This window comes from Pinus tabuliformis, chromosome 1_1 (assembly GCF_031772625.1).
Source record: "Pinus tabuliformis cultivar Carrire ecotype Pingquan chromosome 1_1, CPIR1, whole genome shotgun sequence".
NCBI lineage: Eukaryota > Viridiplantae > Streptophyta > Pinopsida > Pinales > Pinaceae > Pinus > Pinus tabuliformis.
The window spans coordinates 669,961,971-669,988,670 of record NC_142297.1 but is presented as its reverse complement, the minus strand read 5'-3'; the positions used below and the strand labels follow the sequence as shown (position 1 = coordinate 669,988,670).

The window sequence follows — 26,700 nt, the reverse complement described above, 5'->3', positions numbered from 1 at the left end:
CTTGTCTATTTTGAGCTCTACCATTTGCTTCCTTGTCTCTACGACAGCGATTTTTCCTCTCTGTCATCGACATTTGATTATGAAGATGATTTGAAAAATTAATGCCAAACAAAGATTATTTGGAGTGTTCAGATCAAGAAACCCTGAATTGATAGTATCTTTCGTAGGAATTGCGCCATCCTTCTTTTGTTTTTATTCCATGCGCACTCATCTTTTAACGACACCAGTTAACATAATTCCAGCTCTTGTGCCACATCTCTATCCCGGTGTCACTAATAATGGCGGCCTTGTGGCAATCAAATCCTTATAAAAACTACTTGACACTTGGCATTTAATCACTGCATTCCATAAGAGCACTTTCATGTCTTCAATATGTGCATTAATAATGAACCAACGTGCTTGATAAGATTCACGACATTTTCATCTATATCAGTCATCTGTAAAGCAAATGCAGAGTTAGAGCAGGCTAATATTTTGCTCCCAACGAGCTGCCAACACAGCTTTTGTCCATTTGCCCGCACGCCAAATTTTTTCTTCATTATCATCACCCATAAAGCGCAAAAAGGCCATATACACAGGGGCTATTCTAAGCTGGAATGTTACAAAGTGAAGACAGAATTGTTGACCAAAACAGTTGAATACCGTCAGCATCCATGTTGCATTTTCCACCTCCTGAGGATTAGGTTTTACATATCGATGATTGAAGGTGCAGCCATTGTGCATGTCCACCTTGTGATCATTTCTCAAGTGAGTCACAAGCGCTGGAATGTCCCCAGTAACTGAGCATTCAGAATCTGTGTAAGGGCAACTGTAAGGCCTGAACCTGCATTTTTGTTCATGCTTGAGCTTGCTATAATATGGGAATATGTCGTGATAACTAAGCTTTTGATGTCTGCAAGGAAGTTCCAGAGATTCTGCAACCTTTTCAAGAGCCAAACATCTTATATTCCCCAGTTCATGTCTGCTAGTGGGGCAACGGTTATGCACCCTCAACTTGCAGAAGTTTTTACATGAGAAGATGAAACAGAATGCTCAGGTCAGTAAGGGACATAGTAACAAGAAGAATCAAAATGACATTCATTTGAACCCATTGAATTGTTTTGTTCAGAGCCACTTTCGGGAAATGTATATGGCAGAACAGAGGCTCGGAGTTCTGAATTAGTTGAGGATGGCATGGGGTATAACATATAAGAATAAAATCTGCTTACGTATCCGTTGCTTTGCCTCTGGCAGATACAATCACATGGAAGAACTAATACACGAACAACCTTGTAAACCTTGATATCTTCAATCTCATCTGAAAAATCTGACATTAGACCTTTTAAGCAGATCTGCCTCATCTACAGCAGTTGTAACCCGTGTACAATAGGCATGATAGGATTTGGGCCTCCACTGAAAACTCGAACAAATCCCCAATTTCGTAGCACGCTACGAAATCACCTAAACAGGTAGCGCTGCGAAACTGCTAAAAAGAATTCATGCGCTGCGAAACCACCCTGTCTTTAAGCTAGGCTAAAAATTCTTTTAGCAACAGAATTTTCAGTGATAACACTAGGCATCTCAACAATATTTTCCATCTCGGCTACTGCCATATTGACATCAATGACAACCTAGATTAACAATCTCCCCCTTTGTCATTGATGGCAATATTCTTGCCCTTTCAACATTCTCTCCCCCTTTGACATCAATGGAAAACAAGGTGCCCAAGTACTCCCCCTATCAAGCCGCTTCTTTTCTTTACGAATAATAGTTCTTCATAGGTAAGTTACTCCCCCTGTCATGGTGCTCTTCTTTCTGGAAATGTGGTCCATGATGGATATGCTTAAATTCCTTCATGTGATGAACCAACTCCCCCTCATGAAAGATTACCTGCTAATGATCAAGTGGAAGAGATCTTCAATAATAATCCATCGGATGAATAAGGATTATATTCTTCAAGGAGTGTTCCTAAGAGATGATTTATCAAAGAATGATTGTCCATATAGCTCATCAAGGATTTCATAAGACTCATTCACGGATGGCTTCTGTAAGAATGCCTAATAATCATAAGCTCCCCCTAACTGTATGCATGGTCTTCCTTTTGGCAGAGTTTCCCCATCAAATGTTTAGATTGTCGAAGATCAAGTCAACAACATGTGTTGTTGGCTAGAGAGTTCAAGAGATTTTCAGATTGTATTTGCTTCCTTCTCCATACTTATGTAAATTTCATTTCTGGCATAGTTCTATCTTGAGTAGGTGCCTAAGTCAAGTTACAATTACATGCCATATGTCCAATATTATGACACTTGAAGCACTCTATGTTGTTCATGAATAAGAATTCATTACTTCTCGCAAAATTTCTTCTCGGATATTGACGGGGAACATTATAATTATCTTTGTGATATGCGCTGCAGTCTTTTGCCATGTGCCCAAAGTTTGTACAAGAATAGCAATAACCAAGAAATATACTTTGGTACTTGGGAGAAGAAGGTTTCCTTGATGTACTTCTAAAGTATTTTTTCCTTGGGATCCTTTGATGATAACCATTTCTTCTTGCATCCTTGACACCATCCGCATTTCTTCTTGGAAGAAGATTTCTTCCATAGTTGTCTTGACTCTTCTGCTTGCCTTTCTTCCAGGCTTCCTCGCATCCTTATTTTTTGAAGCATTAGGGTTTGCATCGTTCTTGCTTGAGGATTCACCTGCATAGCCAAGACCTGATTTATCAAGGGGAGACCTTTGATGACTTAGAATTTCATCTAGGGTTTGAGAACTTTTCAAGTTCTTATTCAGCAAGTCAACTTCCTTTCAAAGAAAGACAATTTCTTCCTTCATTTTCTTGCATTCTTCATCCTTCTTTGATATAATGATCTCCATTTCTTCCTTCATCTTGGTTGCTTCACATGATTGGGCCTTAAGAGAAGTGATTTCTGATTTTAACTTGGTGATGTCATCACCCTTTCCTTCTAGTTGGCATATCATGGTGTTTCTCTCCTTTTCTTCTTCATCAACTTGTCTTTCTATGAATGTCAAAGCTTCCATCACCTTCTCATCTCCTTGTGCTTGTTTCCTTGCTTCTTCTAGTTGAGATCTAAGGGAGGAGACCTCTTCCTTGTATTTATCAATCTCTGCTTCAAGATTGTTTAAGCTCTTGTGCCTTTGTTCAAGGTGGCTTGACAAGGTATCTTCTTATTTCTTTGCCTTATCCAATTGATTTGTCATGGATATGACTTCTTCATGGTGCTTTCTCTTGTTTTGATGAAATTATTTCTTAATCTTGGTGAGCTCATCATCTCTTTCTTGTACTTGAAGCTTCACAAGGTCAACTTCCTTCCTTGTCTTGTCCTAGTCACCAATTTGTGCTTTCTTCTTAAGTTCCTCATTTTCCTCTTTCAAATTGTTAATCTCTTCCATGGCAGCCATAAATTTAGTGAGGAGATCTTCTTCAAATTCTTCTTCATTTTCTTCGTCTTCTAGATCTTCTTTAGCCTTTATACTATCACTGTTATCTTCAACTTCCTTGATGGGCCCTGGATTTCCTTCTTGTTTTCCATCATTTTCTTGACTAGAGATCATTATCAATGCTCCTTTTGAGTGAAGATCATGAAGTTTATCCCATATGCCTTTTGCTAACGAATATTTTTCAAAATTGGCCTTCTATGGGGCACAGAAATAACAATATGGGGGTAATAGGGGCACAACAATATAAATAAGGGGTATAACTACAATAATAATGGGGTAATCACTAGTATTATAGGGACCCAACATGCCCCTCTCCTTAAAAAATCTGTTGTCCTCAACACTTGAGTAGTTATGGATACTTCTGCATAAAATTCTCATCCTCCCATGTGGAATCTTCAGCGGATAAGTTCTTCCACTTGATAAGATACTCTGAAATTGATCGATTTCGTAGCTGTCGAGTTCTTGTTTCTATGACTGCTTCCGGTTCCAATATAATTTTTCCTTCCTCATCAAGTTCTGGCAATATTGTTTGAATTGGGAGCTTGTCGCCTATAACCTTCTTTAAACATGAAACATGGAAAACTGGGTGCAATCGAGAAGCTGTAGGAAGCTCCAATTTGTATGCCATAGTACCAATATTTTGCAACACCTTGTACAGACCATAATACTTTGGTGATAATTTATTATCCTTCTTAGCTTTCTTTAGGGACATTTTCTTATATGGTTGTAGCCATAGGAATACCCAATCACCTACATCAAAATTTCTTTCACTGCGATGTTGATCTGCCTGTTGTTTCATTCTATTTTGTGCCAACACGAGGTTATCCTTTGTTATGAAACCAGCTCAAGAAAAGATAGAAAAGATAGATCAACGCCTTAGAATTCAGCCTCTTCGAGGGGGAAACCTCCTTTACATTACATAAATGAACAATTCTTGGATGATACAAATGAAAAGACCTCCTTTCTATATATAGGAGTCTAAGGGGTCATAACATAATCAGAGTCGACATAACAATAATAATGTAAGGGCACAATAATAATAATAGTGGGCTTCTGTGGGGCACAATAGTAACAATATGGGCACTACATGGGTACATCAATATAACAAGTGGGTTATACTAATAACAATAAGGGGTTACACTAGTAGTATAGGGGCCTAACATGCCCCTCTCCTTCAAAAAGCGTTGTCCTCAACACTTGAGTAGTTCTTGATGCTTCTGTATAAAATTCTTGTCCTCCCATGTGGAATCTTCAGCGGGTAAGTTCTTCCACTTGATGAGATACTCTGAAATTGATTGATTTTGTAGCTGTCGGGTTCTTGTTTCTGTGACTACTCTAGGTTCCAATATGATTTTTCCTTCCTCTTCAATTTCTGGCAATATTGTTTGAATTGGGATCTTTTGCAACTTTTGAATAAGTGGCCATACTTCTTCGTCTTCTTCCATTCATCCCTTGATTCGTTTATCCAATCTAGTTGGATAATATAAATAGCACAAAACAATGCTTCCACATCCTCATCCTTGAAGAGTCTTCCCATTCGGTAAGGTCGCCATTTTTTAAGTGCATGTAGTATTGCCAACATTTCCTTCTCATAAATATCTTGGTTGAGATGTAGCAGTAAAAATACCCAATCACCTACATCAAAACATTTTTCACTACAATGTTTATCTACCTGTTGTTTCGTTTGATTTTGCACCGAAGTGGTTGGAGAACTTGTTGTTGATGCTCGATGTGAGCTTTCACTGCTTGAACCTTTTTCTTCTTGATATGTCCTTCTATCTCTAGAGTTTGAGGAGTGGTAATTTCTTCCAATCCTTTACAATATATGGTCGGATTCATTTCTTGATGCTCAATGTGATCTTTCACTTCTTGAACATTTTTCTTCTTGATATGTCCTTCTATCTTGATAGTTTGAGGAGTGGTAATTTCGAACAATGAATTACAAGATATGGTTGGATTAATTTCTTCTTTCTCGATGTGATCTTTCACTTCTTGCATATTTTTCTTCTTGATATGTCCTTCTATCTTGAGAGTTTGAGGAGTGGTAATTCTTGCCAATGCTTTACAAGATATGGTCTGATTCATTTCTTCTTTCTCTGGGGTGGGGTCCTGGTGTATATCTTCTTCTTTTTATGTTTCTAGATCCTTTTCTTCCTCCTCTCCATATTATATGTAAAATAATTTCTTCTTAGCACACTTATGACCTTTAGTGCATTTGCTATCACAATTGTAACAAAGCCCTTTTTCTCTTTTTTCTTCCAATTTTTGTGGTGTAACCCTTGTAGGTTGTGGAAGGCTAGGAGAAACAACACTTCCATCTTTATAGTTGTGAGGGGTACACTTCCCGGTTTCCATAATTTTTCTTTCCACTATGTCACAAAGCCCTTTTTCTCTTTCCAATTGTTGTGGTGTTGCTCTTTGTATCCTCATAATGTGCTATCATTTCCTCCATGAAAATTGACCATGTAACAAGTTTTTTACGAGAACAAAGCCCTTCGTACCATAAAAATTGATCTGGTTCTAAATATGAAGATGCAATACATACCTTTTGTAACAGTTGTACACCATGTAGATCAAAATATTGCTCCATCTGAAGTATCCAATTTACCGGATCCTTGCCATCAAACTTCCTCATCTTGCTTTTTCTTGATTTTAGGAGCTCGACCTTGAAACGACTATAACTCTGTACTTTCAGATCTTTAATTTCTGAAATTGCAACCTATAGTAGCCCTATGTGTCCTCTTTCTATTGCCACAAGTCTAAGCCAAATTGGATTCTCCAAGAAAGAGTTATGTGAAATCTCCCACAGTGACTTGGTTATAGACTAGTTCAATAGAGCGAACTCGTACGACGTGCCACGAGTCACTGTTTTGACCTTTGGATCTGAAACATGCATACAAGAAACTAAAATCCATATTTTTTCTGTACCTTCTTATGAAATTTCAATCTGATCCCCAGAGAGAAAGTTATGATGATTTTCCCCAGGTCACCTCTTTTGAATGTAATTCAAGAGTCTGCAAAAAGACCAACTTCCTCGGATCATATCTCCGCAAATATTGCGTGAAAAGCTCTGAAATTTGGACCCAAGGTTCAGCGCGATTTCTTATCAAATGGGTTTTTTTTGTGACTTCTGAAACGTCACAGAAACAAAGTTATAGCGAAAATTCCACGATGACCTGTTTGGAGCAGCGAAACCCTAGAATCCAAAGCTCTGATACCAAATGTTATGAAACCAGCTCAAGAAAATATAGAAAAGATAGATCAACGCCTTAGAATTCAGCCTCTTCGAGGGGGAAACCTCCTTTACATTACATAAATGAACAATTCTTGGATGATACAAATGAAAAGACATCCTTTCTATATATAGGAGTCTAAGGGGTCATAACATAATTAGAGTCGACATAACAATAATAATGTAAGGGCACAATAATAATAATAGTAGGCTTCTATGGGGCACAATAGTAACAATATGGGCACTACATAGGTACATCAATATAATAAGTGGGTTATACTAATAACAATAAGGGGTTTCACTAGTAGTATAGGGGCCTAACATCCTTTAAGAGTTGGAGGACTTGTTGTTGATGTTCGATGTGATGTTCCACTGCCTGAACCTTAGAATTTTCTCTTAAATATGATGTGATGGATGGTGGTTGATACCCATAAAGTGCCATAAATGGGGTCATTTTTGTTGCTGTATGGAAGGAAGTGTTATACCACCATTCAGCCAAAGGCAACCATTTGACCCATTGTGTCTGTTTATCAGATACAAAGCAACAAAGATATCCTTCCAAACATTTGTTTACTATCTCAGTTTGCCCATCAGATTGAGGATGATAAGATGAGCTATGAGCTAACTGAGTACCAAGACAAGAAAATAATTCTGTCCAAAAATTTCCAGTGAAAATGGGATCTCTGTCACTTACAATAATCTTTGGGTTTCCATGTAGCTTTTGAACTGTTTCCATAAATGCAGTAGAAACTGTACTGGCTTTAAATGGATGTGATAATGCACAAAAGTGTGCATACTTGGTAAGTCTGTCAACTACCACCATGATGACACTCTTTCCCTCAGACTTGGGTAAACCTGTGATAAAATCCATTGAAACCTCCTCCCAACGTTGGCTTGGAATGGATAAAGGTTGTAATAGACCCGGTGTCTTAATTGTTTCAACTTTATTTTGTTGGCAAACCAAACATTTCGCCACAAACTTTTGAATATCTGATTTAAGGCCATCCCAAAAAAATTCCTTCTTAACCCTGTGGTAAGTTTTTAAAAATCCTGAGTGCCCTCCTAAGGGAGAAGTGTGCAATTCCATAAGAATCTTTTGTTTTAGCTGGGAATTCTTACAGAGGTATAAGCGATCTTTGTACCATAACGAATCATTTTGCCAGCTAAATGTATCAGAAGTACTGGAATCTTGTTGTAGCTTTCGAATAAGTGCCCACACTTCTTCGTCATTCTTCCATTCCTCCCTTGCTTCGTTTATCCAATCTGGTTGGATAATAGAAATGGCACACAACAATGCTTCCACATCCTCATCCTTTCTTGAGAGTGCATCTGCCACCACATTTTGCTTCCCTTTTTTGTAGATGATTTCAAAGTCATAACCCAACATCTTTGTGACCCACTTTTGTTGCTCTTCAGAGGATAATCTTTGTTCTAAAAAGTATTTAAGGCTATCATGATCCGTTTTTACCTTGAAGTGTCTTCCCATTAGGTAGGGTCGCCATTTCTTAAGTGCATGGAGTATTGCCAACATTTCCTTCTCATAAATAGCTTTGCTTAAAAACTTTCCCTTGATTGGACGACTTTCAAAAGCAATGGGTCTTTCATCTTGCATTAGAACAGCACCAATTCCATTTCCTGAAGCATCACATTCCACAATAAAGGTTTTTGTGAAGTCCGGTGTAGCTAAGACCGGTGCTTGGCACATTGCCTCTTTAAGATGTTCAAAGGCCTTTGTTGCTTCCGGAGTCCATGAAAATGAATCTTTCTTCAATAATGTTGTTAGAGGTGCTGCTATTCTCCCATAATTCTTAACAAACTTGCGATAATACCCTGTCAACCCAAGAAATCCTCGCAGATGCTTTATGGATGTGGGGATTTTCCATTCCTTAATGGCTTTAATTTTGCTAGGGTCTACCTTAACTCCTTCATGAGATACAATATGACCCAAATATTCCACCTCCTGGACTCCAAAGAAACATTTGGATCTTTTTGCATATAATTGTTTCTCCTCCAATAGTTGTAGCACCCTGTCAACATGTTCAACATGATCCTTCCAAGACTTGCTGTAGATTAGTATATCATCAAAAAATACTAACACAAATTTTCTAAGGAATGGTTTGAAAATTGAATTCATCAAACCTTGAAATGTTGAAGGTGCATTGGTAAGGCCAAAAGGCATGACCAAAAATTCATAATGACCCTCATGAGTTCTAAATGCCGTTTTCGGAATGTCTTCAATCTTCATTCTGATTTGATGATATCCCGAACGAAGATCCAACTTGGTGAAGTAAATTGATCCATGCAATTCATCCAGTAATTCATCAATGACAGGAATGGGGAACTTATCTTTAATAGTGAGCTTGTTGAGCTCCCTATAATCCGGACACATGCGCCATGATCCATCCTTCTTGTGCACCAATACTACTGGAGCTGAGAAAGAACTTTGACTCGGTTGAATTATACCAGCCTCTAGCATTTCTGCAACCATACGTTCAATTTCACTTTTTTGGACATAGGGATATCTGTACGGCCTGATGTTTGGAGGAACACTTCCTGGAATCAGATGAATAGCATGATCATGATCACGCATAGGTGGGAGACCTTTGGGAGTCTCAAATACCTTGGAATGATTGTCCAGGACTTTTTGGAGATCTGGAGAAATAGATGATTCCAATGTGGAAACATCTAGCGAACATAATTGTGCAATTACACCTCTTTGCTCCTTTTTTAGAAGCTTTGTCATGCCATTAGAGCTGATTATCTTTCCTGGTTTCCCTGCAATACCCCTTAATTCAACTTCCTTTCCTTCCGTAGAAAATTTGATGAAAAGTTCTTGAAAATTAAAAGCTATTGTACCCAAGGATTGTAGCCATTGGACTCCTAGTACAACATCAGCACCTCCCATTGGAATGGAAAGCATTGGGCTAGTCAATACATATTCTCCCATGGATAGCTTGATATTATGGCACTTTCCAGAGCAATTTATTGTTCCTCCATTTGCAATCATCACTTGACACTCTGGTGCTGGATATAGGAAGCAATTCAATTCTTTTGCTACCCTACAATGAATAAAATTGTGGGTGCTTCCTGAATCAATCAACACTATTACCTTTTTCTTCTTGATTTGTCCTTCTATCTTGATGGTTTGAGGAGTGGTAATTCCCGCCAATGCATTACAAGATATGGTCGGATTTATTTGTTCTTCATCTAGGCTTTGTTCCTGGAGTATATCCTCTTCTTTTGACCTTTCTTGCTCCTTTTCTTCTTCCTCTTCACAATCTATGTAGAATAATTTCTTCTCAGCACACTTATGACCTTTTGTGTATTTGCTATCACAATTGTAACAAAGCCCTTTTGCTCTTTTTTCTTCCAATTGTTGTGGTGTCAACCTTGTAGGTTGTGGAAGACTAGGGGCAACAACACTTCCGTCTTTATAGTTGTGAGTGGTATGCTTCCTAGTTGCCATAATTTTGCTTTCCATTTTTCTTGCTAACCTGAATGCCTTCTCTAATGAATCAGGTTCCCAAAGGCGAACATCATGTTGGATATTATCCTTTAAAGACCCTATGAACACATCAATCCTATGCTCCTCTGGAATATCTTTTACCCTTATGTTCAATTTTTGGAACTCCTCAATGTGCTCCATTATTGAACCCTTTTGTTTGAGACTTATCAATTGGCTAAAAAAAGTGTTGCTTTTTGTATCCTCATAATGTGCTATCAATTCTTCCGTAAAAATTGCCCAAGTGATAAATTGTTTACGAGAACAAAGCCATTGATACCATACAAACTGATTTGGTTCCAAATATACAATTTCCATACGTACCTTTTGTGTGTTTTGCACATTATTGAGATCGAAGAATTGCTCCATCTGTAATATCCATGTGGCGGGATCCTTGCCATCAAACTTCCTCATATCGATTTTTGGAATATGGTGATTCTTCGATCCAACATTAGCGTCTATGGAATCATGATTAACATTTCTTTTGTTCTCATCATGAGTTTCCTTTACTACCTTTTCACCATTAGTAAGTATTTCTTGTAGAAAATTTGTCAAATCTGTCTTCAAATCTGCCATGGCTGTCTTCAAATTTTTGTTCAAATCTATCTTCAAATTGTCCATCTTAGCTTCCATGCCATTCATCTTAGCTTCCACGCCATTTATCTTAGCTTCTGTTAACTTTTGTGAGCGTGACATTTGTTGCACTTGTTCTTGTAATTTTGATATATCATGTAGCATTTCTTCCTCTTCTTCATGAGTCATGCTAGAGCTTTCAGGTTCCTTACTAGGTGTTTGCATTTTCTTTCCTCGGGGCATCAGTTACCGATAATAATGCTCTACTATGCCCTTTGAATTCCTTCAAAATAAATTTTCAAACCAAGCTTAAGCAAAAATTTAAAAAAATCTACACACCTTTTTTCACTTTGTAGGAGCTTGATATTGCCTCTGATGTATCTCTGTACTTTCCAATCATCTAGTTCTGAATTTGTGACCTGTAGTAGCTCTCTGTGTCCTCTTTCCAATGCCACAAGTCTGATCCAAATTGGATTCTCCAAGAAAGAGTTATGCACAATCTCCCAAGTGACCTGATTATAGACCGTTCAGTAGAGCGAACTTGTATGAAGTGCCACGTGTACACTTTTCGACCTTTGGTTCTGAAAAAGATATACAAGAAACTACAGTCTGTCCTCTTTCTGTACCTTCTTACAAAATTTCAATCCGATTACCAGAGAGAAAGTTATGACGATTTTCCCCAGGTCACCTGTTTTGAATGTAATTCAGGAGTCTGCAAAAAGACCAACTTCCTCAGATCATATCTCCGCAAATATCGCGCAAAAAGCTCTGAAATTTGGACCCAAGGTTCAACGCGATTTCTTCTCAAATGGGTTTTTTTTGCAACTTCTGAAACATCACAGAAAAGAAGTTATAGCGAAAATTCCACGATGACCTGTTTGGAGCAGCGAAACCCTAGAATCCAAAGCTCTGATACCAAATGTTATGAAACCAGCTCAAGAAAAGATAGAAAAGATAGATCAACGCCTTAGAATTCAGCCTCTTCGAGGGGGCAACCTCCTTTACATTACATAAATGAACAATTCTTGGATGATACAAATGACAAAACCTCCTTTCTATATATAGGAGTCTAAGGAGTCACAATATAATCCAGCCGACCTAACAATAATAATATAAAGCCACAAAAATAAAAATAGAGGGATTCTATGGGGCACAGAAATAACAATATGGGGGTAATAGGGGCACAACAATATAAATAAGGGGTATAACTACAATAGTAATGGGGTAATCACTAGTATTATGGGGACCCAACAGTAGCCCATTCAAGATTTCCTTCATTTCTCTTGTATTATGTTCCTTGGATTCTCCATCCATCATGCTATCAGCAATCATCGATTTCCAGACTTCAATGCCTTGTGTCTTTAAGAAATTCCTCGTTCTTGCTTCCCATATATCAAAGTTTCCATTGAACAATGGAGCCTTCACAAGTTGATTGACATAAATTTCGGTGGTTGAGGGAGACACACCTTTAGGAGGATTGGAGACTTTCTTCCTTGGCTTCGCCATTTGTGTTCTAATTATCAACCTGTTGAAGCCCCGAAAATCGAGTCAACAACAAGGGGGATACCCACCTGGTCCGGACCTTGGTTGGCAGCTCCTTATCCGTTTGGTATAGCGGGTCCGACTGGGGATAATGGGACCATTTTCCCAATCTAAGGGTGTGTGTGTGTGCAGAGTTGGATTATGCTGATCTAAGAGTTCTGATCTAAGCTACTTTAATCTAATTCTATCTATTGTAATCTAATGAAAACAACACATCTGACCTATGCTAACCCGGGGTGTATTTCTTCTATTATGCGATCGAAAGAGATTTCAAACAATAACTGGTAATAAAGATCATTCAGCTATCATAAGAATGGAAATCAATTAAGATGAACCGCTTTGCATAAAAAGTTAGGCAAAACAGTTGTGAACAACATATCGCATAATAAGTTATTCATATATCAAACATAAATAAATGACTCCACCGTACAAAAGTGCCAAATGGTAACTCACACATTCATGCAATAACATATAAACAACTAAAAACTGTATATCACTTCAAGAATATAAGCAGAAATGGCCAAGAGATAAAAGTACCATTTATGACTAGTCCTACTCATAAGCTTCAAGAAAAAATGATTTATCTCTACTTGTTCTAACATCTACTAAGAGTACAAAAGTGCAACATCAGTAGCAAACATCAAATGCAAACATTAATTAACCTCGATCCATCCATTCATCAAAACCTCCTCTGAGGGTGCAGAAGTGCATGTTCTGAGGACAAGTTTTTGACAAATTTCTGGACCCTTCTCCAAATGCATGAAGGGTTAAAATACTACTTCCTAATTCTAATAATAGTCAATTTACAAAATTTAGGATGCGGTTTTCAAACGACCGCCCTTTTTCTAATCTAATTTTAAAGAAAAAACAACATTCTAAACAAGGTTACTTCTGAATCTAATCCTTAAAACTGCATGCATTCATCATGGGCTTGAGGAGAGTCGGCTGGCTGACTTCTGCTTTGAGTTGGGCTGAGAAAACAGAATCTATGAGAGTTGGCACTACTTTCTCGGCCACATTTATGATACATTTCACAGTCATCTGCTGACTATGCGGCTTCACTAAGTACGCCCAATAACACTCCCAATTTAACTTGTCTAGTGCTTGGACCGCTTTTTCCTTTTCCTGTGCCTTCTATTTCCATTCTGCTTCTAGTCGCAGTTTGTTTGGAAAATACCCTGGGGTGGTCTCTTTGATCAAGTTTTCTCTGTGCAAGATTTCATTTACACAGTGGACAAGAATGCTCGTTGTTGTAGCCGTTGCTTCTGCTGCTTGTTCCGCTTCCCTAATTTGATTGTCCCATTTGTTGAAGAGCAAGTCTTTATGATTTTCATTTATCTTGGGTGTGCCTGCTCTTTTTCCCTCGTATTCTTCCTGCCAAGCCAAGTACTTCGTCACTCGTTTGTCAATCTGATCATAGTCACTTCGCAAGTCTACCACTTGATTGGTGATTTTATCACTCAGTTTGCAATAATAACTCCACTGTGATATCTTCTGTCCCAACTCTTCCTGTTGCTGCAGTAGTTGTTGGTTCAAGGCAATAGACTCTGAAATGAACTCTGTAAATTTGGGGTTGTCTCTGTGCATCTCCTGTACATCCTGCAATTGTTTTCCCTTTTCATCCAAACTTCTTTGATAGCTTATTTGCATTTGTTGGAAGTCTTCCTACAACTTTTCAAGTTGTTTGCGTGCCTCATTATTGGCATTGGCTTGTTGCAATTGTAGTTGCAATACCTGTATCTGATTTTCTTGCTCTTTCAGCAATTGTTGTACTTCTGACGCTTTTTCAATTGTCGCAGAGGCATTCGCCCCTGGGATCTGAGACAGTTTGGTGAGGTTTTCAGTTGGATTATTGACAGGATCTTTCCACAGGACGTCTAAGTGTTCAGTATCCTGAGAAAGTGTGTTTTCTAACTTTCTCTTTTTTCTTTGCCTTCTTACAACTGCTTTATGTTGGGGACTATAAAATATGTCCAGTGGGGGAATTTCTTCTAAATTCAGTAGAAGTTCAGAAGATGGAGCGATAGGAATATGCTCCGTTTCTGTGACATTGCTGACTATGGTTGAGCACACTTCTTGTGTTACCTGTGTATTGCTCACAGGTGTTTTTGGGGCCTGTCCTTCAAGATTGATCAGTTCATTGAAGGTTTCCCATTCTTTGTCTAATTCTGTTGTGACGGGTGGTGCTTCAACGATGAGAGGGGGAACATCCCTTGACGGGGAGGCGATAACTTGCTGCCATGGAAATTCCATTGACTGAGCGGTGTCCTTAGCTGACTCTTCACCTTTATCTTGGTCGTTTACGGATTTCTTAGAATGCTCAGGCATCTCTTGTCCACTCCTAGATTTAGATCCAGCAGCACTTGAATTCTCACTAAGGCTAATGCTTGGAGTAGGTTCTCTGGCAGGTAGTTGCAGCTTTTCTAGAGGAACAGTGGCGAGTCTTCTTTCCCTGTATACCATGAATTTTTGGAGGTCATCTGGAGATAGTTGCGATTGAGCTTCCCGTAAAATTTCCTGGAGTGAGCTTTTATTCTGAAATAAATCATCAAATAGATCCTTCTTTCCAACGAATACCTTTATCTTGACATTCGTTGTGAAATCTTGGGCAACTTTATTTGGGTCAAATGGCCTTGCCAGGAATTTAAATAATTGTAGACACGTCATATTCTCCACTTCGATGAACGCGTGACCCACATCGAACAATGAAAACGCCCCACAAGGTACAGGAAATTGGGGCCATATGGCCTTCTTTTTGTCTTTTAGGTCTTTGGTTAGGCCGCCTTCTGAACAGGTTTGATATGCAATTTCTCGAGCCAGCAGTTTGTCAGGAATATACAAAGGTAGGACATGAGGAGGGATGGTGCTTCCAAATACTCTAATATAGGTGAACCATTCTTCCCCGAACCATCTTGCGATGGGGATGATATCTATCTGTGCCTCAGGTGAGCACCTCGGGGGTTCTTTATCATACATCATTCTATACATGGGTAAAATAAGCCCATGACAAATTTGGTAGAAATGCGAAATGGACTGAGAATCCCATAATATCTTATGATAGACATGTATGGGTAATGGGTCATGAGTTGTCCATTTCCAACCCATTGAGGTAAATTTAGACACATAACAAATAGAATCCATAACATATGCGGATAGGTAAAAAGGAGGATAGATCCTTTGAGACATGGATCTCTTAGACCGGTATTTGATAATAGGTGTGAACAGGTTATCAGAAAAGATCTTGGCCCAATCTATAATAACGGCATTTGTGGTAGCATCAATCAATGGTAACCATTCAGACGAAAACTTATTGATATCTGGCATCCCAAATAATCTACAAAGCATGGCCTCAGCAAAACAATACGGAGAGGTGAGGGAACCAGTGCTGTACATACCGTCCTTATCCTTTTTGAGCGGTTCATCTTTTCTGGATCAATCTTTAGTGGTCTCTGATAGGTTCGGGTTCTCTGCCACAAATTTTTTAATGAATTGTGCATTGTAAGTCGCCTACGGTTCAGGAAGATGATACATGAGCTTTAACTCTTGTGCAGCGAATGACCCGATGAGCCCATGTCCTTGAATTTTGAACTGTCTGTCATTCATTTCTGCATTGTCAAGTATCCACTTGATCATATCCGTATATGGGAGAATTTTAGGTCTTGCTGCTATCCGATGAAGGAATGAGCACGCCAGTTCTTCTAAGGATGCTTCGGAAGATCCCTGTGAATCTGCAACAGCGGTGACCTTCATTATTCTGGGGTTTTCTTCTTCAAGCAGTCTGTACATGCTTTCCCACGTTGATATCCTCGCGTCTCTGTTACAAGCTGTGTCTGTATATAAAGGTGCCATATCCTTCACCTCAGAGCCCTGAGCCTTACTTTTCTTTCCCATTTCTTCCTGCGTATGGCTTTGTATCGCCTTTCGTTCTTCTTTCCTGCAACTCACAAATGGAAATGATTGATCAAGAAAGGTGATGGGAGAGTCTCAAATGCAGCAGATATATCAAATATGCCACCTTACGTGAAGTAATTCTTTGTAAAATCACGCGTCTACATTTAATACATGACAACCAATTCCTTTATTATCATTAAAAGCGCATGATCTTAAGTCAGATTATTGTATGTGGCTTTTCTTGAATAACGCGCCCGAAAGTTTCGCGATGGTGTGATTTTGCGATTTGGTTCGCAATCGTCGCAGATCGCGACATCGCATTATCGCAACATCGCGATCTCGCATTATCGTACCATCGTGTTATCACAATATCGCACACATTGCAGATCGCAGAAGTAATATGCTTTCCATATTTTTCTTAGCCCATTCCTGCGATATGCGATCTTGCGATCGGGGTTATCGCAAATCGGAAAATCTTGAAGGCTTTCCCATTGGCACTACTTTATTGTGATGCGATATATCTCTTAGTACGGGAATCTTGCACATACCAGGATTATACCCAAATGGAGGAGTTTTTCTGTCATTTTATGATGCGACTTTAAAGATTTTTCTTATCACAAACTTAGGTTTTAAAGTTTTCAAAAGATCTTCCTAAGCTTACGATGGTAACCTTATTTAGAAGAAAGGAAACTCTAGCTTTTCCTAAAGTTTTAACTAAGGGTCCCCATTCATTTAGTATTTTGGACAACACTTAAATGAAAAAGGGGGGGGGGGGGTTGTTGCTGGCCACAACAATTGGCGATTCACTTGAGAGAACCAGTTATCTCTGATTTTCTATTGAACTTTTCAAATTTCCAAAACAAATTTTTTTTGGAAAATTAAACTTTATTATTAAAAGATAAAGTGCATTATACCCTAAACTGTCATCGACATTTCGTTCCAACCTCTTTCTACTTTAATTATTTGCTTCCTCAGTCTTGTCCTTGTATCCATATCAGCCATTACTTGGTCATGTAAAGAAAAAAAATAAGGTCTTCCCTGTGTACCAGCCTTAAAATATGCTCGTTTGCCGTAGGTAGATCCTCTGCTGCCAGCAGGCGTCCATAGCCTCGACAAGGTTACCTGTTACCCAACAATGATCCTTTATCCTGTTTAAGGTTATCTACAACCCTCAAAGAAAAATCCATTTTGACACTTTTTCCTTTTTTATTCTTAAAGAACAATGTCTTGGTTTGGTAGCCAAATTATGACACAGTCATTCACTTGATTTACACTTTTGCTGAACAAGCTGGCTCGTGATGAGACCCCTTGTCTTTTGATTTCAATAATCTTGAGTCATTGCCCTGTTTTGATGGACAGTGTTTGGCAAAGTCAGCAAAGTTTATAATATCTGTGATCATGATAAGCTGGCTCGTGATGAGACCTCTTATTCTTTGACATATAGTGTTTCTTGGATTGTCTCTCTGAATGCTGCAATTTTCTTTAACAGGAAGGATATCATCGCTTTCCTTAAGAAAGCTATGGACGACAATAATAGATTTTTTTGGACATGGCTGATCTACAGGGAATTCTTATTTCATTATTGATACCTTTCATTATACTGATATAAAACAATTTCGTCACTAAGATTGCTTTCATTAAATTTTTGGAAGTTGAAACTAGTATCATATCTAGTTTAATGTTTTTTTTAACTGTATCTATTAATAATAAAGATTAAGTTTCCAAAAGATTTGCTATTTATACGAGCAGAAGTCCAAAATTTGATAGAGAAATGGTGTCTTTAGTAAATGTCAAATGTTGTTAACCACAGGCAAATTTTATTAGGGAGGGGAAAATTTAAAGAAATGAGAGGTAACTATTCCCTTGGATTATGTACATGATAGGGATAAGTTCTTCTCTTATTTTGCCTAGCAATATTTAAAAACTAAATTATCCACTTAACGACCTAGCTAAACTACCCCTACTCCTATTCTAACTATAAACAGAAAAATTAACTAGGTAAAATGATATTTCCAGTGGAACCATCTTTTCATTTTTATTCCTACACGTATGTACCTTTTAAGCATTAGTGTTAAGAATAAAACTTTTCTTGGACTGTGAATATTGGATGTAGGATTAGAAAGTGTAACTTCAGTTGGAATTCCGCCTGAAATTTCTTTCTTATGAAATCTTTTGTCCAATTGGATACCTATTGGATCATAAAAATCGGGGTGAATTTCTGTTATGGATTGGTGATCACGTAATAGGAAAGATGAAAAGCCAGATTGCGAATATGATTTTTTAGTTTTGATGGCCTGTAATCTACTATGCGTAAAAGTCAAGATTTTAGCAATTTCTTGTAAAAGGAAAGTTTCCACATATAAATCACTAAATAAATTAATGAAAAATAGATGGAAATTTTTGGAAAGAGATTTATCAATTAACGCGAATTGCTGGCAAGTTTCCAAAAATAATTTTTTTTGTCGATGATGTTTTGGATGACACAGAAGTTTCTTCTGAAAGGCTGATATTTATTGATCGTGGAATTGAAAAAGTTCTGTATTTCCTTCACACAATTTAGTTTTCCAAAATGGTAATACATCTTTCGAATGTTCTTTGATAAGGTGCTCAATATTCCATAGTAATCTATCGAAAGTCTGAAAATATAAAACACAATCCGATTTTGTACAAAATGAGTGCAAGCGAAAAAGAATGCAATGATTATCTGTACAACTAATGTTACAGCACAACTGGGACTAACATGAAATATCTTCTTCCTCACAAGAACTGGCCAGAATTATGGGAACTGAGTAACTTTGAATTATGTCTTGTGAATCAGAAAACAAGTTATGATTGGGAACAGGCACAGGGGTTTGCTCATGATACAAATCATAGATCGGGACATTGTTTTGAATAGTAAAATCATGCAAATGATATGTTATTCTGGAATGAGGGTCGACTGATATGATTCTTGAATTAGAATATCTCTCATTATCTGAGCTTTGTTGAGTTACTTGAGATAAATCAACATCAGCAACATCATCATAATAGATATCATAAATGATTTTACTGGTCTCTCTAGATTTTTCTTTTTATCCAATATTTTCAGAAAAGGAAGGTCAAGTCGTTCTTGTTTATTAATGACCAAAGGATGTTCTATAGCTGCCTCTTTATTTTGAAAACCTAATGGTGATTTATTTGAATAATCCTCTGTACTTTTTGAGATATCATTAATACTGAGGGGAAAAAAAATATCATCACTAAATACATCAGGATAAAGAGAAAAATGTGATTATGGAACAATGCATTTGAAAATATCATCGTGAAAAAATTCTTGTTCATCACATTCACCGTAGACATCGGGCTTTAGATCATACCTTTGCGTGTTCGTATTTTCCGAAAGAGAATTAATTTGATGTTCTAACCTGGGCGTTTGACTTGCAATGATATTATCGAACCTTGTCCCCAAGTTGTCTTCTGGTTCCAAGGTAGGCTCTCTTTCAACATCTTCGCTTTTATCTTCTTGCGTTAGAGCAGGCATGTTTCTTAAGCTTTGGGAATTTTCTTCATCATGAGTGATTCCCACATTTAAATTGGAATTTTCATTCCTATTAGAAGAAAATAAAACAAGACTCGAACTAATTTCTGATGGATCAGACATAGGAGGTAGGTAATGCTCAGAATAATCTGAAGATTCTTCATTCATGAGTTCATTTTCAAGATCATATTTTAGACAATCAAGATGAAATTGCATATTAAAATCCCTAACAGATTCATCTTCTTTTCGTAGATACTCAATCTCATCATATACCTGATCATAATCATAGCAATCAAATTTACAGATGAAAGCTTTGACAAATTGGTCCCAGCTGTGAATTGAGGAAACTGGGAGGGTTCTACACCATTTTCTAGCTTCCGCCGTGAATTTAAGAGTAAAAATTCTGCATAAAACGGCTTCATCAATTCTTTGAACATTCGAACTTGAAACTCTTTGAATAAATTGAAGAGCATGATTAAAAGCAGAAGAATTATTCTTACCATTGAATTTTACCTGAGACAAGAGTCTTACCACTTCAGGTGGAGTGTTGGAATAGGCACGAACATGGATGCAACTCCAAATGGGAAGTTTGTGAGCAGCCATCCTAATTCAAATGATTACGATTTCAAACCATTCCAACAGACACTATGTTCAGGCCCTCCTTCTAGCGCCAAATATGTTGAAGCCCCGAAAATCGGGTCGACAACAAGGGGGATACCCACTCGGTCCGGACCTTGGTTGGCAGCTCCTTATCTATTTGGTATAGTGGGTCCGACTGGGGATAATGGGACCAGTTTCCCAATCTAAGGTTGTGTGTGTGCAGAGTTGGATTATGTTGATCTAAGAGTTCTGATCTAAGCTACTTTAATCTAATTCTATGCTATTGTAATCTAATGAAAACATCACATCTAATCTATGCTAACCCGGGGTGTATTTCTTCTATTATGCGATCTAAAGAGATTTCAAACAATAACTAGTAATAAAAATCATTCAGTTATCATAAGAATGGAAATCAATTAAGATGAACCGCTTTGCATAAAACGTTAGGCAAAACAGTTGCGAAAAACATATAGCATAATAAGTTATTCATATATCAAACATAAATAAATGACTCCACCGTACAAAAGTGCCAAATGGTAACTCACACATTCATGCAATAACATATAAACAACTAAAAACTGTATATCACTTCAAGAATATAAGTAGAAATGGCCAAGAGATAAAAGTACCATTTATGACTAGTCCTACTCATAAGCTTCAAGCAAAAATGATTTATCTCTACTTGTTCTAACATCTACTAAGAGTACAAAAGTGCAACATCAGTAGCAGACATCAAATGCAAACATTAATAGACCTCGATCCATCCATTCATCAAAACCTCCTCTGAGGGTGCAGAAGTGCATGTTCTGAGGACAAGTTTTTGACAAATTTCTGGACCCTTCTCCAAATGCATGAGAAGGGTTAAAATACACCTTCCTAATTCTAATAATAGTCAATTTACAAAATTTAGGATGCGGTTTTCAAACGACCGCCCTTTTTTTAATCTAATTTTAAAGAAAAAACAACATTCTAAACAAGGTTACTTCTGAATCGGATCCTTAAAACTGCATGCATTCATCATGGGCTTGAGGAGAGTCGGCTGGCTGACTTCTGCTTTGAGCTGGGCTGAGAAAACAGAATCTATGAGAGTTGGCACTACTTTCTCGGCCGCATTTATGATACATCTCACAGTCATCTGCTGACTATGCGGCTTCACTAAGTACGCCCAGTAACACTCCCAATTTAACCTGTCTAGTGCTTGGACCACTTTTTCCTTTTCCTGTGCCTTCTGTTTCCATTCTGATTCTAGTCGCAGTTTATTTGGCAAATACCCTGCGGTGGTCTCTTCGATCAAGTTTTCTCTGTGCAAATTTTCATTTACACAGTCGACAAGAATGCTCACTGTTGTAGTCGTTGCTTCTGCTGCTTGTTCTGCTTCCCTGATTTGATCGTCCCATTTGTTGAAGAGCAAGTCTTTATGATTTTCATTTATCTTGGGTGCGCCTGCTCTTTTTCCCTCGTCTTCTTCCTGCCAAGCCAAGTACTCTATCACTCGTTTGTCAATCTGATCATAGTCACTTCGCAAGTCTACCACTTGATTGGTGATTTTATCACTTAGTTCGCAATAATAACTCCACTGTGATATCTTCTGTCCCAACTCTTCCTGTTGCTGCAGTAGTTGTTGGTTCAAGGCAATAGACTCTGAAATGAACTCTGTAATTTTGGGGTCGTCTCTGTGCATCTCCTGTACATCCTGCAATTGTTTTCCCTTTTCATCCAAACTTCTTTGATAGCTTATTTGCATTTGCTGGAAGTCTTCCTGCAACTTTTCAAGCTGTTTGCGTGCCTCATTATTGGCATTGGCTTGTTGCAATTGTAGTTGCAGTACCTGTATCTAATTTTCTTGCTCTTTCAGCAATTGTTGTACTTCTGACGCTTTGTCAATTGTCGTAGAGGCATACGCCCCTGCGATCTGAGACAGTTTGGTGAGATTTTCAGTTGGATTATTGACAGGATCTTTCCACAGGACGTCTAAGTGTTCAATATCCTGAGAAAGTGTGTTTTCTAACTTTCTCTTTTTTCTTTGCCTTCTTACAACTGCTTTATGTTGGGGACTGTAAAATATGTCCAGTGGGGGAATTTCTTCTACATTCAGTAGAAGTTCAGAAGATAGAGCGATAGGAATATGCTCCGTTTCTGTGACATTGCTGACTATGGTTGAGCACACTTCTTGTGTTACCTGTGTATTGCTCACAGGTGTTTTTGGGGCCTGTCCTTCAAGATTGATTAGTTCATTGAAGGTTTCCCATTCTTTGTCTAATTCTGTTGTGACGGGTGGTGCTTCAGCGATGAGAGGGGGAACATCCCTTGACGAGGAGGCGATAACTTGTTGCCGTGGAAATTCCATTGACTCAACGGTGTCCTTAGCTGACTCTTCACCTTTATCTTGGTCGTTTACGGATTTCTTAGAATGCTCAGGCATCTCTTGTCCACTCCTAGATTTAGATCCAACAGAACTTGAATTCTCACTAAGGCTAATGCTTGGAGTAGGTTCTCTGGCAGGTAGTTGCAGCTTTTCTAGAGGAACAGTGGCGAGTCTTCTTTCCCTGTATACCATGAATTTTTGGAGGTCATCTGGAGATAGTTGCGATTGAGCTTCCCGCAAAATTTCCTGGAGTGAGCTTTTATTCTGAAATAAATCATCAAATAGATTCTTCTTTCCAATGAATATCTTTATCTTGACGTTCGTTGTGAAATCTTGGGCAACTTTATTTGGGTCAAATGGCCTTGCCGGGAATTTAAATAATTGTAGACACGTCATATTCTCCACTTCGATGAACGCGTGACCCACATCGAACAATGAAAAGGCCCCACAAGCTACAGGAAACTGGGGCCATATGGCCTTCTTTTTGTCTTTTAGGTCTTTGGTTAGGCCGCCTTCTGAACAGGTTTGATATGCAATTTCTCGAGCCAGCAGTTTGTCAGGAATATACAAAGGTAGGACATGAGGAGGGACGGTGCTTCCAAATACTCTAATATAGGTGAACCATTCTTCCCCGAACCATCTTGCGATGGGGATGATATCTATCTATGCCTCAGGTGAGCACCTCGGGGGTTCTTTATCATACATCATTCTATACATGGGTAAAATAAGCCCATGAAAAATTTGGTAGAAATGCGAAATGAACTGAGAATCCCATAATATCTTATGATAGACATGTATGGGTAATGGGTCCTGAGTTGTCCATTTCCAACCCATTGAGGGAAATTTAGACACATAACAAATAGAATCCATAACATATGCGGATAGGTAAAAGGGAGGACAGATCCTTTGAGACATGGATCTCTTAGACCGGTATTTGATAATAGCTGTGAACAGGTTATCAGAAAAGATCTTGGCCCATTCTATAATAACGGCATTTGTGGCAGCATCAATCAATGGTAACCATTCAGACAAAAAATTATTGATATCTGGCATCCCAAATAATCTACAAAGCATGGCCGCAGCAAAACAATATGGAGAGGTGAGGGAACCAATGTTGTACATACCGTTCTTATCCTTTTTGAGCGGTTCATCTTTTCTGGACCAATCTTTAGTGGTCTCTGATAGGTTCGGGTTCTCTGCCACAAATTTTTTAATGAATTGTGTATTGTAAGTCGCCTGCGGTTCAGGAAGATGATACATGAGCTTTAAGTCTTGTGCAGCGAATGACCCGATGAGCCCATGTCCTTGAATTTTGAACTGTTTGTCGTTCATTTCTTCATTGTCAAGTATCCACTTGATCATATCCATATATGGGAGAATTTTAGGCCTTGCTGCTATCCAATGAAGGAATGAGCACGCCAGTTCTTCTAAGGATGCTTCGGAAGAGCCATGTGAATCTGCAACAGCGGTGACCTTCATTATTCTGGGGTTTTCTTCTTCAAGCAGTCTGTACATGCTTTCCCACGTTGATATCCCCGCGTCTCTGTTACAAGCAGTGTCTGTATATAAAGGTGCCATCTCCTTCACCTCAGAGCCCTGAGCCTTACTTTTCTTTCCCATTTCTTCCTGCGTATGGCTTTGTATCGTCTTTCGTTCTTATTTCCTGCAGCTCACAAATGAAAATGATTGATCAAGAAAGGTGATGGGAGAGTCTTAAATGCAGCAGATATATCAAATATGCCACCTTACGTGAAGTAATTCTTTGTAAAAGCACGCATCTACATTTAATAGATGACAACTAATTCCTTTATTATCATTAAAAGCGCATGATCTTAAGTCAGATTATGGTAAGTGGCTTTTCTTGAATAACGCGCCCAAAAGTTTCGCGATGGTGTGATTTTTTGATTTGGTTCGCAATCGTCGCAGATCGCGACATCGCATTATCGCACCATTGCACTCTCGCATTATCGTACCATCGCGTTATCGCATTATCGCACACATCGCAGATCGCAGAAGTTTTATGCTTGCCATATTTCTCTTAGCCCATTCCTGTGATATGCGATCTTGCGATCGGGGTTATCGCAAATCGGAAATCTTGAAGGCTTTCCCATTGGCACTACTTTATTGCGATGCGATATATCTCTTAATACGGGAATCTTGCACATACCAGGATTATACCCAAATGGAGGAGTTTTTCTGTCATTTTATGATGCGACTTTAAAGATTTTTCTTATCACAAACTTAGGTTTTAAAGTTTTCAAAAGATCTTCCTATGCTTACGATGGTAACCTTATTTATAAGAAAGGAAACTCTAGCTTTTCCTAAAGTTTTAACTAAGGGTCCCCATTCATTTAGTATTTTGGACAACACTTAAATGAAAAAAGGGGGGGGTTGTTGCTGGCCACAACACAACCTTCAAGCTGTTAGGCTTTGAGTGAAGGTACTGGCTCTAATACTAATTGTTGGAAATACTGAGAGGGGAGTGAATCCGTATTTCTTTTCAATTGTGACTTTTACCAGTTTGATCACTTATATTTATAACACAAAATGAACAATAAGAATAAATTCTTTTATTAATTTCTTCAATAATTCAAGTACAATATATGTAGGGCTCCAACACTAGGTGAAGAAACCGATCTTCAATCTCCCAAGCTCCAACTTGTATTTTCCAAGCACCAACTTGGATTTCCAAGGCTCCAACCTTGTCAATTCTGAGGCACCAACCTCAAGGGCTCCAATCCTATATCTGGTTCAGACTCTGACCTGGTTTCTTGAGGACTCCAATCCTCTAAGGATCCAACCCTATATTATCCAAGGCACCAACCTTGAGTTTAGGATCACCAACTCCAAGGACACCAATCCTATATTTGCCAAGCACCAACTTGGACTTTCCAAGGCACCAACCCCAAGCACTCCAACCCTATAGCTTCACTTTGTCAAGGTATGTTTGGTTATACTTCACAACTCCTAATATTTTATTCAACAAACCCTATTAATCTTTAGCTATGCCTTCACTTAGTCTCCACGTCACATCATTAATGAAAACCTCGTTCTTCACATGAAGGCGTCACCACTTCTCTTCATGTTACCCAAACAAAACTTCTTCAAGTTCACCTCATAATAGCTTCAATGCATCATGGTCTTCAATGATCTCCACAAATCTTCAATATGTTGCTTCACAAAGTTCTCCAACTCTTCCCTATTCTATTCTCAAGAGAAGTCTTCAACAAGCTCTATTTGTCCAATCCCAATAAATCAACACTTTGACCATGACAACTATGGCAGCTTCAACCATGACAACTATGGTAGCTTTGACCACGAAAACTATGGAAGCTTCAACCATGGCAACTACGACAGCTTCGACCATGGCAATTACGACAGCTTCAACTACAGCATCTTCGACCATGGCAATTACGGCACTTTCAAACACGACAACTACGACAACTTCAACCACGGCAACTACAAAAGCTTCAACCATGGAAAGTATGATAGCTTCGACCAAGATTTAATGCCCAAACATAATTATTCCTTTTTTTCGTCCTAAACAATAGTCTCCTTGTTCTCATCGACCTTTTGTCTTCTCTTGTACTTCGTATCTATGAATTCTTGCCTAAATTGCCAATCAAAATGAAGTGTTTAGACGTCTATTTATGGATATTTCATTTATAATTGAAGGGACACATCTATTTGAAGTGAGGCTGACTTATATGACTGAGTGTGGGGCGGCTCACTGTTAGGCATAATTTCATTAACGTAAAAATTTAATATCTCACAAACTATTGGGAGTTTCAGGGCAAATAAAGGCTCGTTAGAAAGAGGAAAAAATCCTCTTTAAGATGGTCTAGGATCCATTTTCAAAGGATGCCTCCAAGGTGTCCAAAATAATTTTTCTTTGTGACTGTCCTTAAATTTTATGCATAAAAATTTTGGGACAGCATGAGGAATGTTTGGGACAGTGTGGCTTCTTCATTCTTTGGTTTCTTCATTGTTATCAATGTTATTAAAGGATCATAGAGTCATTATGTAGGAGTGCAACA

At 38.3% G+C, this 26,700-nt stretch overlaps 1 pseudogene; it reads right to left on the bottom strand.

Moving 5' to 3' along the window:
- Positions 1–456: 456 nt before the first annotated feature.
- On the bottom strand, positions 457–26,141 carry LOC149215186 (E3 ubiquitin-protein ligase SINAT2 pseudogene; annotated as a pseudogene).
- Positions 26,142–26,700: the final 559 nt, after the last annotated feature.